Source organism: Narcine bancroftii, chromosome 4 (assembly GCF_036971445.1).
Source record: "Narcine bancroftii isolate sNarBan1 chromosome 4, sNarBan1.hap1, whole genome shotgun sequence".
In the NCBI taxonomy this organism is placed as follows: Eukaryota; Metazoa; Chordata; class Chondrichthyes; order Torpediniformes; family Narcinidae; genus Narcine; species Narcine bancroftii.
Genome location: NC_091472.1, coordinates 92,369,887 through 92,386,959, shown reverse-complemented (window position 1 = coordinate 92,386,959; position 17,073 = coordinate 92,369,887). Strand labels below are relative to the sequence as shown.

Below are 17,073 nucleotides of genomic sequence, written 5' to 3'. Positions count from 1 at the left end.
ACTGGATCATTTCATACAGTGTACATTTCTTTCCCAATTCCCATGAGTTCTTGCATTCATGTCTTCTGCTGTACTGGTTGCTTTCTTGCTGAACTGTTTAATACCTCATGTTCTTTTTAGTTATTATTCCATATAACTTTGTCAGGGATAAGATTTCTTCTTCACAGGATCAGAGACTTGTCCCTGACAAATTTCTAAATTTGCTCTCTTGTTTAATTTTTTTAAAAACTCATTTTAAACACAAATTCTGTATCTTTTACTCATCTCAGTAGAACTAATGTTGCTTGGTTCCTAATCACCAGAACATCTTAAGCAATGTCTCTTCTTCACATGGGAAATCACCCAAGGCTGTATAGTTGTCCCTTCCGCTGCTGTTCAATCAGTCATCCTAATGTTTTGCTTGTTGCACATGATTCTTGTGATTCCAAGGAGCACATGAGATCATTTACAACAATTTTTAAATGTGTTGTTTGGACAATGAGGAAGATTGGCAATTAAAACAAGGTTTATAAATGTCAAAATAATTTTGTCTTTTGATCAACTGTTGTTTCATTTTTTTTAAGCCCTTTTCTTATTTTCCCATTGGAATTTTGCATGTTTTGAATGTTATAGCAAAACAAACACTGAAAATAATTCCTGAATATCTGAAATTACTTGACAGATTGACAAAGATCAATCCAGCAGAACAAAAAATTATGCAACAATGGAGTGTAATGCAGTGCTTCAATTTTAAAGTTCAGATTTATTGTCAGGATTCATGCAAGACATCACATACAAAAATGCAAACATCGGGGTTTTTTTTTAACAAAAAATAGACTATAGTTCAGCATTTAACACCATCATCCCCTCAAAATTGATCATTAAACACCAAGACCTGGGACTCAACACCTCACTGTGTAATTGGATCCTGGATTTCCTCACCTCCAAACCACAATCAGTGAAAATTAGCAAGAACATGTCCTCCACAATCTCTGTCAGTACCAGAACATCACAAAGCTGCATTCTTAGCTCCCTGATCTTCTCGCTATACACTGATGACTGTGTGGCACTGTATGACAACAACACCATCCACACATTCACTGATGAGACCACGGCGATGGGTCGATACACAGGAGGCAGATTTAAAACTTGGCTGAATGGTGCACCAACAAAAATGTCACACTCAATGCCACCAAAACCAAGGAGCTGATAGTTCATTTCAGGAAGGGAAAATCAGAGGTGTATGATCCAGTGATCGGTGGAGATTCAAAAGTAGAGAGGGTCAGCAAATTTAAGTTCTTGGGAGTCACTATCTTGGAGGTCATTTCCTGGACAAAACTCCAAAATGGCATAGTGAAGAAAACACATCAGTGCCTCTACTTCCTCAGGAGTTTGCAGAGATTTGGTATGGCATCGGAACTCTGCCAAATTTCTTCAGATATGTGGTGGAAAGTCTGTTAACCAGCTGCATCATGGTCTTTTATGGGGACACCAATACCCCTAAGCATTAAGCCCTGCAAAAGGTAGTGGACAATGCCCAGGACATCGCAGGTAAAACCCTCTACTCCATTGAGAACACAGATGTCAGAGAGCAGCAGCAATCATCAAGGTGCCACAGCACCCAGCACACACTCTGTTCTTGCTGCTGCCACCAGGAAAGAGATGTTGATGCACAATGATTCACACCACCAGGTTCATGAACAGTTGCTACTCCTTCACCATCAGACACCTCAACAACAAACTCATCGTGGACTTATTTATGGACTCTTACTTTTGCACTTTGATTTTTTTTCTCTCTCTCTCTGTATTGCACAGAAAGTTTGTTTACATTTATTATATTTACATGTCTATGATGTCAGTTTATTTTGCACTGCCGATAAGTGGTGGTTCTGCCCCGCTCGTAGGAAAAGTAATCTTAGGGTTGTATATTCTGTACTCTAACAATAAATCTGAAATCTAAAAAAAACCCTAAGATTCTTTTTCCTGCTGGTCAGGCAGAATTTGTATTTATCGGTAGTGCAAAAAACTGTACTCAAGAAAAGATGCATTTAAAAAAAGGAGATAGATAAAGAAAGAAATGTAAACAAACTGACTGAAACACAGAAAATAACTATTCAATAATAAATAATGAGTAAAGTAAGAATCTTTAAGTGAGTCTCTGATTATGTTTCTTGTTTAGGAGTCTGTGAGTGGTAGCAACTGTTCCTGAACCTGGTGATGTGAGACTTGTGGCACCCATGTGTGCACTCTTTCCTGATTGCAGCAGTGAGAACAGTGCATGTTCTGGGTGGTGTGGATTCTTGATGATTGCTGCTGCTCTTCAATGGCAGTGTTCCCTGTAGATTTTCTCTATGGTGAGGAGAGTTTTGCCTGTGATGTACTATGCTGTGTCCACTACCATTGGAAGGCCTCTTCACTCTGGTATTAATGCTCCCATGATGCAGCTGGTCAGTACACTTTCCATGCCACATCTGTAGAAGTTTACCAAGGTTTTTGATGTCATAACAAACCTCTGAAAAATCCTGAGTAAGTAGAGGTGCTGATGCGCTTTCTTCACAATGTCATCCTTGTGTTGAGTCCAGGAAAGGTCCTCTGAGATAGTGACTCCCAGGAATTGAAATTTGCTCACTCTGTCCACCTCTGATTCCCCCAGTGATCACTGAATTTTACACCTCTGGTTTTTCCCTGAAGTCCACAATCAGCTATTTGGTTTTGGTAACATTAAATTTGAGGTTGTTGTTCATACACCATTGAGCCAAGTTTTCAAAATCCCTCCTGTATGATGACTCTTCACCCCTTTTTATACACCCCATCTTTGATTCATCAGCAAATATGTAAGTTTTGTTATTGTTTTACAATCATAGATATAAAGTGACTAGAGCAGGGAACAAAGAATGCAGCCCTGTGGTGCTCCAGTACTGATGGAGATTGCGAAGGGGGACATCACGTGTTGCCATAGGATTGACACATAGGCTCCTGACTCCTTTGGGAAATTAGTTAAAAAAGTTTTAAATAAATACTGTTTAAAGTTTAAAATGTTTTTAAAGTGTTCTTAAACCTTCTTACCTTACTCCTATAATGCCTCCAAAAAAAAGTGATCACAACGACATCGTGAACCAGATGGGAAGACAAGAAGAAAAAAGAACCGGGACCTACCTTGTCGACGAATCAGGGCACTGGACTTCGAACTGACTCCCAATTTGGTGAGCTTCTGAAGGAGACTTATGTTGGCGCCTCTCAGCTGCTAATGCGGAGAGATGGCGTTGATGAAGAACCTGTAAGTGAACCGCGCATTCGAGGTGCGACGAAACCCAAAGCGCTACTGGGAGTTGCAGCAGCATCTTGGAGAAAAGTCGGGGAGCTCGACTTATGCACAGAAGGAGGAAGAATTGGGTTCAAAAGGAGGCTCTTCAACTGAAGAGGAGGAAGAAGGGATACAAGAAGAGGATGTAGAGGAAATTAAAGTTAGATCTCATATTGAAGAAAGAGGACTTATCCATAATGATAATGGATCAATTTATGAAAGTATGTACTCTGACAAAGTAATGACAGGGGAAATGAGAGAAGGATTAAAGGAAATTAAGACTGAGATTAAAGATGAAATTAAGGAGATGAAAGAAGAAACTGATAAAATATTGAATGAGGTAAATAAAATGAAGATGAAATTAGAGGAAATCAAATAAACAATTTCTAAAGTTCAAGATGATGTACAACATGTTGAAACATGTGACTAATGTGGAAGGTACAACTAAAGGTTTAATTAGAGTAAATGAAAAACTTTCTGATAAAGTGGATATTTTGGAAAATTTTAGTAGAAGAAATAATATTAAAATCGTGGGTCTGCCAAATGGAAAAAAGGCCCAGATGTGACTCATTTCCGTCAAGATTAGATTCCTAAAGTATTTGGAAAAAGTAACTTTGAGGACAAGATTGAAATTGAGAGCTTATAGGGCCCTGAGAACTAAGCCTTCTCCTAATCAAAAGCCACATTCTATATCAATAAAGTTTCTGCAATATCAGGATAGAGAGAAGGTTTTGAGTCTTGTTGTGAAAAGAGGAAAGGGAACGACAGTGTCCTTTGTTATGTGAAGGGGATAGGATCTTGTTTTACCCTGACTTGATGAAAATTTATTGCCAAGAGATGTTACATGATAAAGTTTACAAGTTTGTTCTTTGATATCCTGCTACTTTGAAGATCTTTGTTCTGGGACAACAGAATAAATTTTTTACAGATTTTGTTCAAGCGAAATAATAAATTCGGAGTCTTCCTCAAGCTTAACCCTTAGTTACCACGAACTTGATGCAATAAACTATTTCTTCTTTCTTTTCTTTTCTTTTTATTTCTTAATTGAGATGGAAGAATTTGGTGATTTATTTTTTTCCTTTTATGTTAATGAGTGATTAAAGCTTATATATTGAATACACCAAGGAAGTTGGGAGGAGTGGGAGGTGTTGGTTTCTGTGGGATTATGTGTGTTTGTGACTTTCCTCACAATCCAAAAACTGGAGGGAATTAGTGTTGTACTAGATAACACTCTTTGGGAGGGTTTTTCTTTATATTGTTAGAGGTACAATTATTATGCGTATGTTTTTCTGCATTACTCTTTTTCTCTGTTTCTTTTGGATTGCTGGAGGAGATGCATGCAGATGCAGAGTATTTTTTATAACCATATAACCATTTAAAGCACAGAAAAAGGCCAGTTTGGCCCTATGAGTCAGTGCCAAACATCTCCCACCTAGTCCCACTGACTCACATTTGGCTCATAACCCTCCACACCTCTCCTGTCCATATACCTATCCAACCTATCTTTGAATATTAACATCAATCTCACTTTAAGTTCATTTCATACCCCCACATAACATAATATCCCAACTCCTGTATTGTATGCTCTGATTTATGAAACCAACAAACGAGATGCCTTCTTCACCACCCTATCCACATGTGATTCAACTTTCAGAGAATTATGTACCATGGCTCCTAAATCCCTTTGTTCCACTGCACTCCTCAGTTGTCTACCATTTAATGTGTATGACCTATTTTGATTAGTCCTACCAAAATGTAGCATCTCACAGTTATCAGTATTAAACTCCATCTGCCATCTTTCAGCCCACTCTTCTAACTGTCCTATATCACCCTGTAAGTTTTGATAATCTTCCTCACTGTCCACAACACCACCAACCTTTGTATCATCTGCAAATTTACTAAACCAATTTTCCCCCCTATCATCTAGATCATTAATATATATGACAAACAGCAGTGGATCCAATACCAATCCCTGAGGCATTCCACTCATCACCAGCCTCCAATTCGACAAATAATCTTCCACCGTTACTCTCTGGCATCTCCCATCCAACCACTGTTGAATCCATTTCATTACTTCATCATTAATACCTAATACTTCCACCTTCCTTACTTGCTTCTTATGGGGAACCTTATCAAAAGCCTTACTATAGTCCAAATAGACAACATCCACCGCCTTCCCATCATCAACCTTTTCAGTATCCTCCTTGAAAAACTAAGATTATTTGTTAGACATGATCTACCACGTACAAAACCATGCTGACTACTCCAAATCAATCCCTGTTTGCCAAATATTGTATATACACCATCTCTAAGAACACTTTCCATTAATTTACCCACCACTGACATCAGACTTACAGGCCTATAATTACCAGGTTTACTTTTGGATCCTTTTTTGAACAGAGGAACAACATGAGCCTCCCTCCAGTCCACCAGCACTTCCCCCATGGCCAGTGACATTTAAATATTTCTGTCAACACCCCCACTATTTGTTCACTAACCTCCCTCAGAGTCCTAGGGGATATTTTGTCAGGATCTGGAGATTTATCCACCTTGATATTCTTCAGTATAGCCAACACTACCTCCTCATTAATTCTTATATTATCCATGAGCTCCTTACCATATTTTTTCACTTCATCTGGATCAATATTCTTTTCCTTAGTGAATACTGAAGAAAAAAATCATTTAAAATTTCACCTATCTCCTCTGGCTTCTCACAGAGCCTATCCCCCTCATCTTCAAGAGACCCAATTTTATCCCTCACTATTCTTTTACTTTTAATGTACCAATAGAAACCCTTTGGATTTATTTTTACTTTTCTTGACAAAGCAGCTTCATATCTCCTTTTAGCCATTCTAATTTCCTTCCTAAGATTTTTTTACACTCCTTATATTCCTCAAGCAGTTCATCTCTTCCTTGCTGTTTATACCTGTTATACACATCCCTCTTCCTCCGAACCAAGTTCCCAATATCTTTTGAAAACCTCACGGGGACATACCAACTCTGCACTCTCAGAACTTCTCCTTTGAATAACCTCCATTTATCAGCTGCATTCTTCACTGAAAATATCTTCTCCCAATCCACACTCTCCAAATCTTTTCTCATCCCCTTGAAATTTGACTTCTTCCAATCAATAATCTCAACCTTTGACCCACCTCTATTCTTTTCCATTACTAGCCTAAAACTAATAGTATTGTGATCACTAGATCCAAAGTGTTCCCCAACACAAACCTCTGTCACCTGACCTATCTCATTGCCCAATAGGAGATCTAATACTGTCCCCTCTCGAGTCAGTTCTTCTACAAATTGATTAAGAAAACTTTCCTGAACACATTTAACAAATGCTACCCCATCCCAGCCCTCTTACTGTATGGGTGTTCCAGTTAATGTTCAGAAAGTTGAAATCTCCCACAACTACCACTTTGTATTTATTACACATATACACAATCTCCTTACAAATTTGCTCCTCTAATTCCCTCAGTCCATTTGGTGGTCTATAATACACTCCCATTAATGTATTCATGTCTCTGCCATTCCTAAATTCTACTCAAATAGCCTCACTGGACGTTCCCACCAAACCATCCTGCCACTGCACTGCAGTAAGGTTCTCTCTAATAAGCAATACAACTCCTCCACCTTTTCTCCCCCCGTTCTATCATGCCTAAAACAAGGGAACCCTTGGAAGATTTAACTGCCAAACATGCCCTTCCTGCAACCAAGTTTCACTGATGGCCACAATATCGTATTTCCATGTGGCTATCCATGCCTTAAGATCATCCTCCTTATTTACAAGCCTCCTTGCATTAAAATATATGCACTTGAGAGACAGTCCTCCACATATACTCCTGTTGTTACCAGCTACCTTTACCTTCCTCCCTCCTTCATTTATTTTTTTCATTCTGTTTCCTCCATTCCTTCTAATTTAGGTGTACTTTCTCCCTGCTCTCCGTACTCTCATTTTGATTTCCCACCCCCCCACCCCCTCCTGCCAAACAAGTTTAAACCATCATGTATGTAATCAATTTATTTTTCCTTTATATTGCAGCATTATAATGATTGTAGTTACTGCATGTATGGAATATTAAATAGAATCTATTTTAAAATGGAGATTGTGAAGGAGATATTTTTACCAATCCTCACTGATTACGGCCTGGAGGTGAGAAAATCCATGATCATGTCATTTATTTACAGTTAAGTGGCTCTAAATTTATTTTAGATTATAGTTTGAATCCATTGGAGCAAGTATTATATTTACAGTGTTCAGGGATGGAACACAGGAAGTTAAACAAAGAGTCTGCTGGTACTGGAGAACTGGAACAATAGTCAAAGTGTTGGAGAAACTCAGCAGGTCACACAGCATCCATGGAAAACAAGAGTCAGCTCTGATAAAGGGCTGTAATGTCAACTGCTTATTGCTTTCCATGAATGCTGCATGACCTGCTGAGTTTTGAGTATTGTTCATGGAACTCAGGACACTTGGTTTATACATTTTGTAGATTAGAATGTTATTTTTGATCCATAAAAATATATGCAAAATACCTTTCTATATGAAACGACATGTTTTCTTTCAGGAAATTGTAATTTGATAAAGATCAAAATTGGCTGCATAGAATCAAGTCATGATTGAACTGATAGACATCTTTCACCTTGGAGTAACAAGGTTGAGAGTGCAAGCACTCTTCCAGAACCCCAAGTCCAGATACTATTTCTAGTATGGCAATTTGAGAAGTTGAATTGGTTAAAGCAAAATTCAAACTTATTTTTTTATAAGTGAAATTACCACAGTAACCTATCTCTGGCCTTATTGGAGATTTGTAATGTCTTGGTTTACTTGCATTTTCATTTTTTTTAAATTACAAATCTAGGCATCATTTATGTTTTCTTTGTTACTTTATCAGGCAGATTTATAAATGTGCATTCCCATTGCAAAATAGATTATTAAAATTGTGCTACCGGTTCTGTTTCATACAAGTGACATTTGCTTTGTCTAGATTAAATTGCTCCTTTTGTATGTATAGCCATTTCTTGAGTTTGAGTATTTCTTCCAGAAATCTCTTACTTTGCTGTCAAGTTCACTGTTTTCTGCATTGCCAATTATTTTTAATCTTCTGCATACTTCAAAATTGTTCTTCCTCTATCAAATTTGAGTCACTTGAATGCAATACAACTCCAATTATTCATAATGGTCAGGACTGGGACTATTTCGGATAAATGTTTTTTTTGAAGAACTGGTCATTTTTGAAAAACAGCCCAGTAGCAACACCAAATCACTTGTAACAGTGTTTAAACAACAACAAATAAAAAGGTAAGGCTTTTTAAGCATTAAAATAATGTTTAATTCTCAACAAAAAATGCTGGCCACCAGCGATCACCGACACCTCCCCACCAAGGCCTCGCTCATGCCAGGAGCCCGAGAATCCTACTCCTGCCTGGGAGCCTAAGGTCTGCTGCTGCCATCGCCGGGAGCCCAACTTCCGCTGCTCCCACCGCCAAGAACCTGACATTCCTGGTCAGTTCAGCTCTGAAAAAATTTTGGATAGATTAGGATTTTGGAGAATCCGATTTCAGATAATTTGAGTTGCACTGTATTTCCAAAAGCTTTTGTCTCCTTTTTTTGTGTTATTAGTAACTGTTCTTGTACTTTTCTGACCAGTAAATTGCCTCCAATTTCCTCAGCAGACTCAATAGTTTTCCTAGCTTTCCATTATATTCTGTACCTGACGCTTAGTTTTATTTCCACTCCCATTTCCTTTGCCATCAGAGACTTCTAGCTTTGGATGATCTGTCCTTCCTCTTTTAAAATTGCTTTAGCAAAATAATTTCTGCTTTGCAGAAATCAGTCAAATAAAAAAAAAATAGTTTCCTTGTTTTGGCTTCAGCTTTGTTTATGTGGAGCCATCCCAACAAGATAGTCATGCATGTTTTTTAGACTGCAATGTCGGAAAAATAGCAGAAAAAAATTAGCCTTTTGAGACTGCAAGTACCTGAGCGCAACAGTCCCAGTGGTTGGATGTGCATTGGAGTGGATGACTGTCAACAAATTTTTCTTGTACAATTTACACTGCAGGCTTCCTCCAAAAAGTTGTAGGGATCCTGCAGGATAGATCACGGTGCAAGAATTTACTCAAAATTCCTACACATTCCTTTATGCCCGTTTTGCAGAAAAAAATCCTTCATTGTGCCATTATATGCCTGCAATTGAAAAACAATAATAGATTGACGCAGTGCCAACCTGATTTCAGATTTAGATTTCAGATTTATTGTCTGATTACATACATACAATCCTGAGATTGGTAATGCAAAAAAATAAACTGTACACAGTGTAAAATTTAAACAACAATGAACTATAAACAAACTGTGCAAATCAGAGAGAACAAAAAGAAAATCAATAAAGTACACAAGAAAGAGTCCTTAAATAAGTCTTTGGTTGACTTTGTCATTGAGGATTCTGATGGTGGAGGGGTAGCTGCTGTTCCTGAAACTGGCAGTGTGAGTCTTGAGACACCTATACTTCTTACGTGAGGGCAGCAGCAAGAACAGAGCGTGTGCTGGGTGGTGAGGGTCTTTGATGATGGCTGCTGCTCTCCAGTTGAAGCATTCCCTGTAGATGTGCTCATTAGTGAGGAGGATTTGACTGTGATGTTCTGGGCTGTGTTCACTACCTTCTGGAGGGCTTTATGCTTGGAGTATTGGTGTTTCCATACCAGACCACGAAGAGGGAGGAAATGGAGGAACAGGGAGAATGTTAAAGCTCTATGCTGACAGCACTCCAGGTCAAGATTGAACTTAGTTATCAGTTGTGTGAGCCAGCAGTTCTACCAGCTGCTCCATTGTGCTGACCTTTGGATTCATCAGTTTATGTTTAAGACTGCTTCTCGGTTATTATTTAAGGTCAGTAATTCTGTTAATTCTGAATTTTGCTGGAGTTCCATTTCAGCTATGCAGATTTTTCCAGACCATTAAATAAGGCTAGTATGTAATTTTAAATAAAACCTACATTAACTATTTGAATAGCTCAGCGCATCTTATTCAATTGTGGTCTGAAACCAGTCCCCAGACTGGCCAAGGACCATTTCACTCATTTCATAGCAGCTGTTTTAGCATTACATGTTTCAGTTCATAAGTTTGTAATGTTGCCAAATGATGCAGTCAGGCATGTTGACTTAACATTACTGTCAAGAATTTAAGTCGATAACCAAGAAGTGCCATTCAGTTGAATGGTTCTGATGGGTGTTTTGGATTCTACCCCCAGGACAGTAGTGGACCTGTACAACTTTTTTTTTCTGCAGTGTGCAGAAATTTGAAATGATCTCCTGACTTCTGTCATTTTTGTACTTCATCCAAAATTAAAACAACAGAGTACAGGTTTAAGTTTCCATAAAGAGTTTTAAATGGAGTTTGAAGGAAATAATTTTTGTACAGAGGGTGGTTGATACTTGGAATTCACTGCCAAAGTCAGTGATGCAATCACTACATTTGAGAGACATTTATACAAGCAATTAAATAGGGACAATATCGAAGGATAGGGACCTATACAGACAAATGAGATTAGTGTAGCTAATGGGCTAAAAGGTTGGGTATGAATGTGATAGGATAAATGGACTGCTTCTGTGCTGTACCTTTTCATTAAGAAACTGTCAACTTCATGTCTCTATTCCCCTTTCAATGCCTCACTGTACATGCTAACTCTTCCATGTTAATAGTTATACCTTACGATCCTGTTATGATGAGAGAACAACTTTTCTGCTGTTGATTTTGCTAATTATCTCTTAGATTACCTTGTCACCTTAGTTCTCTAAAAAGTCTGTGTCTCTCCAGGTCCTCAACCATATTTTCAGTCTTTGAAAGATGGGCATTTTTTATGCTATTTCCAACTTTAATGCCCCTGTCACCTATAATGCCAGTGACAGCTGAAGTTGATTATTTAACTGTGTTACTTCTACATTCTTTATTTTTGTCCCTGTAAAGGATCATCTGACATTACCAACCTCCACAACTGCCATATCGTTATGGTAATGAAGTGCAGAACCTTGATTCCTGCTTATCCTGAGGCTCTGCATATCAGCTTGGGTTACTGAACTATTTTATTTTGTATTTAGCTTACTCAGAACTCTGTTATTTCATTTCTCTCCACCAATACACTCATCCAATTGGCAAAATTTGACCTTACAGTGAACAGTATCTTGCAATCCGCTCATTTTCTCCAGTTAGAGGTGAAATGATATGGGCTTTATGGATATGAACCATCCTTGTCCCATGCTTATCTGGGACCACTCACCAAACTTGGTCTCTGATATATTTTTGACTCCATAAATTCTGCATCCTGCACCCATATAGTTCTTGAAATGTTTTATCCCTTTATCTGCCAATTTCCATCCTTCTTTCACAATTAAGATGTCCAACTAGAGCAGGTGCAACACTAGATTCCTGCTCTTTTGAGACCAGTGACCATAATTTAATTAGTTATCACAAGTCCTTAATTGGAGCAGGGCAAATTTTGATAGCATTGTGCATTATCCTACAAAAGCTCATTGGGAGAGGCTTTATGAAAGGAAAAGGGTGTCTGGCAGGTGAAAAGCTTTAAAAAGAGATATAGGGAAAGTTCAGCGACACCATGTTCCTATTGGAGTAAAGGGAAAAGCTGACAAGATTAGGAAACCTTGGATGACCTGAAATATTGAGGTTCTGGTCAAAAAATAGGAGGCATTTGTCAGTTATAGACTGTTGAGGATGTAGAAGTTCTCTTAAGATAGAAATAAGGACTGGGTATGAGAGTCAGAGAATCTCAAGAAAGCCTATGTTTATTAACAGCAAAATAATAACTCGGGGGACCACAGGAGAGGATGAGATCATAAATTAATATTTCTCATCTGTATTTATTGTGGAAGAAGACATGGAAGCCAGGGAAATTGGGGTAGTAAGTAGCGACGTCTTCAAAAGAGTCAAGGTTACAGAAGAATGGGTGGTAAAGTGCATTAAGTGAATAAATCCCCAGAACCTGATAGGGTATTATGGGAAGAATTTGCATGAGCCATGACCAAGATACTTGCATCATCATTGAGCATGAGTGAGGTGCCAGAAGACTGGAGGGTGGCTAAAGTTATATTTTTATTTATAAAAGCCTATAAGGATCAGCTAGTGAAGTAGTGAGTTTAACATTTGTCATGGCTAAGTTACTGCAAGGGATTCTGGTAGATGGCATATACAAGGTATTTGTATTTGGAAATGCAAGGATATGGCTATGTGAATGGAAAATCATGTCTCATGGACTTGATTGAATTTTTTGAAGAGTTAATGAAGAAGATTGATGAGGGCAGGATGGTAGATGTAATCTGGTCTTCAGAAGGGTACTGATAAGGTCCTCCATGGTAAACATGTCCAGAAGGTTAAATCTCTAGGGATCCAGGATAGGTTGGCTAATTAGACACAGAATTGGCTTGATGGCAGGTGGCAGCGGTTGGTAATGGAGGGGTTTTACTCATATTGGGGGCCTGTGACTAGTGGTGTGTTCCAGGAATCAGAGCTAGCTTGACTTACGTCTGTCATCTATATTAACAACTTGAATAAAAATGAAACATCAAAATTGGTGGAATGGATTACAACAGGATCTAGATGAACTGGGAAAGTGGGCCAAGGTATGGCAGATAAAATTTAATTTGGGAAAGTGTGTGGTGTTGCACATTGGTAGTTAAGCTAGGGTAGTACTTGTACAATGGATGGTCCCAGGGGGCGGGACGTGGAATGTTGTGTAACAAGAAACTTAGGAGTACAGGTATGTGATTCCAGGAAAGTGGTGATGCAGATAGACACACTTGCACTCATTGGTCAGGACATTGAATACAAGAGCAGGATGTTGAGTTACAATTGTACACGCCATTAGACTGTTCCTGAAGTATTGTGCACAGTTTAGGAAAGATATTGTTAAGCTGGGAAGGTTGCAGAAAAGATTTTGGAGAATGTTGCCAGGTCTGAAATGCTTGAAACATAACGAGTGGGTGGATCAAATGGGACTTTTTTCACTGGAATATAGTGAAACTTTAGAAATTTTTAAATCATGAAGTTCATAATTGGTCAAATAATTTTTACTGGAGCGGGTGAATCTAAAGTTAGAAAGCATAACTTGAAAGTAGAAGCAAATGCTTTAAAAGGGACCTGAGGGGTATCTTCTTCACACAGAGGATGGTGAAAATATTAAATGAGCTGTGAGAGGAAGTTACAATTGGGAACAATTGTAATGTTTAAAAGCCATTGAGATAGGTACATGTAAAGGGAAAGTTCAGGGGGATATGGGCCGAATGCAGGCAAAGGGGAGCGAGCTTTGTCGATACAAACTAATTGGGCCTGCTAGAAAATATAGGACTGTAATATTCACATGGTTCTTATTTGACCTTTTCTTTCCCTTTATGGATCTCCCTATTTTCTCCATTTCTCACAATTTGGACACTCCCTTCTTTCCCTCTACCCCTGGACAGAACAAATAACTCCCCTGATGTTCACGTTTCATACCACCAGCCTTCATATTCAATGTATTATCCTTTGCAACTTCTGTCTGATTCAACATGATCCCACAACTAGTCGCATCTTACCCTTTCCTCTCTTTTCTGTATACTTTATGACTCCTAAGTGTGTTATTCAGCATTTCTCGGATTTTCTCTATTTGTGTCTCCTTTCCACATGTATGGTTTTTATTTTTGAATATCTCTGCCAAAATAACTGTCAGTCAGCCATGCAGATGGTCCATTAGGTGATCTTAGGATGAATTTAAACAGATGTTCACACTTCATTAAGGCTTGATATAATTACTAATTTTTTACAGCTTGTCCAATTATTACTTTGTCAAATGCAATGAGATATATAACGACATAAATAGCTCCACCAATTTGGAGATTAAATAGCCAATGCTTGTTTATTTCTGGGTCTCCATTTTAAAGGTAGAATGAGTTATGAAACTTGCATCTAATTTATTAATTCCAAACTTCATTATATTGCTATGAAAACTTTTTTCCCTAGATGATGCAGGACAAAAAAAAAACTTTTTTCACCTAATGAAAATGAAAAATACAATTTCTATACCAGAGACATTCTATTTTAATTTTGCATTGTTCAGATTATATTAGACACCGAGTTGGTCACACATCCATTTCTATGTTTGTATTAGCAAATAATTTTACTATGAAATGTTACCATACAGCTTGACTCTTCATCTGTGCACAATCAATTAATGCATATTCCCTGCCTTTATTTTTATTATTTCAAGATGTGTCTGAATTTATGAAAAGCTGCAGATTAGTATTGTTTACTGCATTAATTTTAAGAAGGCTTAAATCCTGCTGAGTAATATTAATTTCTGCATTAAAACCCCATGTACAAATATATTCACTGTCTAAAAATAATCCTGCTCCAGGGATATTTTCTCTACATTGCATGTTAAAAACTCAAATTAGTTTTTGGAATTTAATCTAATTGTGAATGAACCAAGGGATTCTGTCATTGAAGATTGGTAGATGTACTGTTTTCAAGTCATGCAAAGTATAAAACTGCAGTTTTTTAAGTCATAATTGGTCAGAGATTAGGTTCTCCTTGAACCTATATTTTATACAGTATATGAGGTGCTATCTTGCATTTCCACTATGATATCTGTAATACTACTGAAGGCTTATAATTGAGGCATGTAAGAACAGAATGACAGTTGTCGGGGAGACTTTCACTTCTACGTAGATTGGGAAAATCAAGTTGAGCAGCATATTAAGGAACCAACAAGGGAGAATGCTATTTTAGATCTAATATTGTGCAATGAGATAGGTAAAATTAACAATCTAGTAGTTAATGTCTCTCCCTGCGTCGGCTTTCCTGCTCTGCATGTTCTCTTATTCTGTTTCTTTTCTTCCCCCACTCTCCTTTACATTCTCTCTTGTTTTCTTATTCTCTTTCCCACACTCTCCTGGCATCATCAATATGTAGGGCATTTATATACCTATAAATGTAATACTGTCCCTATGAATATCCTAAAAAACCATGATATTGGTGTGATTCCTTCATACACGTGTTCAAGGGATTCATTTTGCTCATTGTCTCATATTGGTCTTTTGCTGGTGAAATACAAAATTACACATTGACCCAGTGGTCCTCTACCTTTTTCATCTTTAAGTGTTCCTTCATTTACCATGAATTACCATTGAGTCTGGATTGGGAGGTGGGGGTGCCGTGGTTGGCAGTGTGCTGCTGAGCTCAAGCTCATTCCCAGGCACTGACAGAATTTATGTCTTGTTTTGGCTGGAAAAATATTTTGAGAATGTTCTTGTTTTCGGGTTGAGAAATTTTTCTTTAACCTATATACAGGTATACCATTATTACTTCAAAACATAGAATTGTCTCTGCCTTACCTTTGTGAAAGAGTGTCTGATCCACAAATGGCTTGTTAGAATTTGTGAGAAGAAAACTGCTGCAATCCAAATTTGACATATGTCAAGCATAATCACCTTGTTTGTAGATTTGTTCCATTAGCCATGATAAAATGTAAATTTAAAAGCCATCATTCAAAAGGCTTGGGCCAACAATTTTAGAGTTGATATATCTACAGAATTTACCTGCCTATAGACAACACACATATCTTTAATGCCAGCTTTTAAATCTTCAGTGTCATTTTTTCAGACATAATACTGTACATTTAATTCGCAGCTTGCCAATATGTGTTTCAGGTTTGCTGTATTAAATTATAGAGAAGGGACATGTTACTAATATGAGATTCAGATCTTTGCATAACTTTAGTTCCACACTAATTAATTCTCAATGTCTTTTTCTTCTGGTTTAATAAGTTAAACAGTTGTTAAGCAATTGCTGGCAAGTTCAGTAATTGGACATAGCTATTGCATTGGTTAAGAGTAATTTGAACAAATACAAAATATTTATTCATCAAAATATTTTTTTTATCATTTATTCAAGACAATATGATAAAGTAATCCTTGGTGTATTAGCAGTTTATAAATGTTTCAGTGCTAGTGCAAAGCATTGGACAAGTATATATTGTGACTGTCATGCCAGATTTAGTGAAATATGACAAGTTTTGTCCTTGCACACTCCCTGAAAATGATGTCGTGTTGCTGCCACACGTGCATTTAATCAAATTAAATATGGACTTAATCAATTGACTTCAAGTCTCACTCCCAATCATTTATAGCAGCATGTAAACACACATGACTGCCTAATCGCCAGTGCTCACGAACAAGCACCAGGACTTGTCCTAACTGGCAGTGAGATGAGATCTCCCAATCAGATCCTTCCTGTACAAGGCATTTTGTCCCTGAGATGACTGCAATGGAGAGGAGACAGTCGCCTGCCTCTTTGCAGAATGCATATTCTCTAAGTGTGGAGAAGGATGCAAGGGTCCTCATTATGTTTCACTCCCAGCAAGAGCGTGACAGGACTCTCTAATTTACAGGCTGTTTCCAGGGATGCATGGAGTGACAGTCATCCAGAACAACTTAAAGACCATCAGCCCGATGAAACATGCACTTCAGTCTGCCCAAAACCAGTTGGTCTTTCAGCACATGGAGATGTCGTAGGAATGATGCCAATTGGCACATTCTAGGCTGCAGGACGACGTGCTGAGGGATGCACCGAGGCTTTGTGCAGCCAACGGGAGGACTCCTTGGGGAAGGATGACAGTCTAGAGCAGTGGCTTCCAAACTTTCTCTTTCCACTCTCATGCCATCTTAAGTAATCCTAAACCATAGGTGCCCTGTGATTAGTAAGGGATTACTTAAGGTTGTAAGTGAGTGGGGGGAAAAAGGTTG

At 38.0% G+C, this 17,073-nt stretch overlaps 1 protein-coding gene and 1 long non-coding RNA gene across 9 annotated transcripts in view; one reads left to right on the top strand and one right to left on the bottom strand.

Moving 5' to 3' along the window:
• Window positions 1-17,073, top strand: part of LOC138760836 (KH domain-containing RNA-binding protein QKI) — a 628,685-nt gene that overhangs the window by 474,635 nt on the left and 136,977 nt on the right. The gene's annotated exons all lie outside the window — the stretch shown is intronic.
• The window catches only part of LOC138760837 (uncharacterized), a 154,326-nt gene continuing 145,878 nt past the window's right edge, over window positions 8,626-17,073 (bottom strand). The window contains exons 4-5 of the long non-coding RNA XR_011355894.1: window positions 15,664-15,722; window positions 8,626-8,801 (exon numbers count right to left, since the gene is read on the bottom strand). This is a non-coding gene — a long non-coding RNA (uncharacterized lncRNA). The remainder of the gene's footprint in view (window positions 8,802-15,663; window positions 15,723-17,073) is intronic.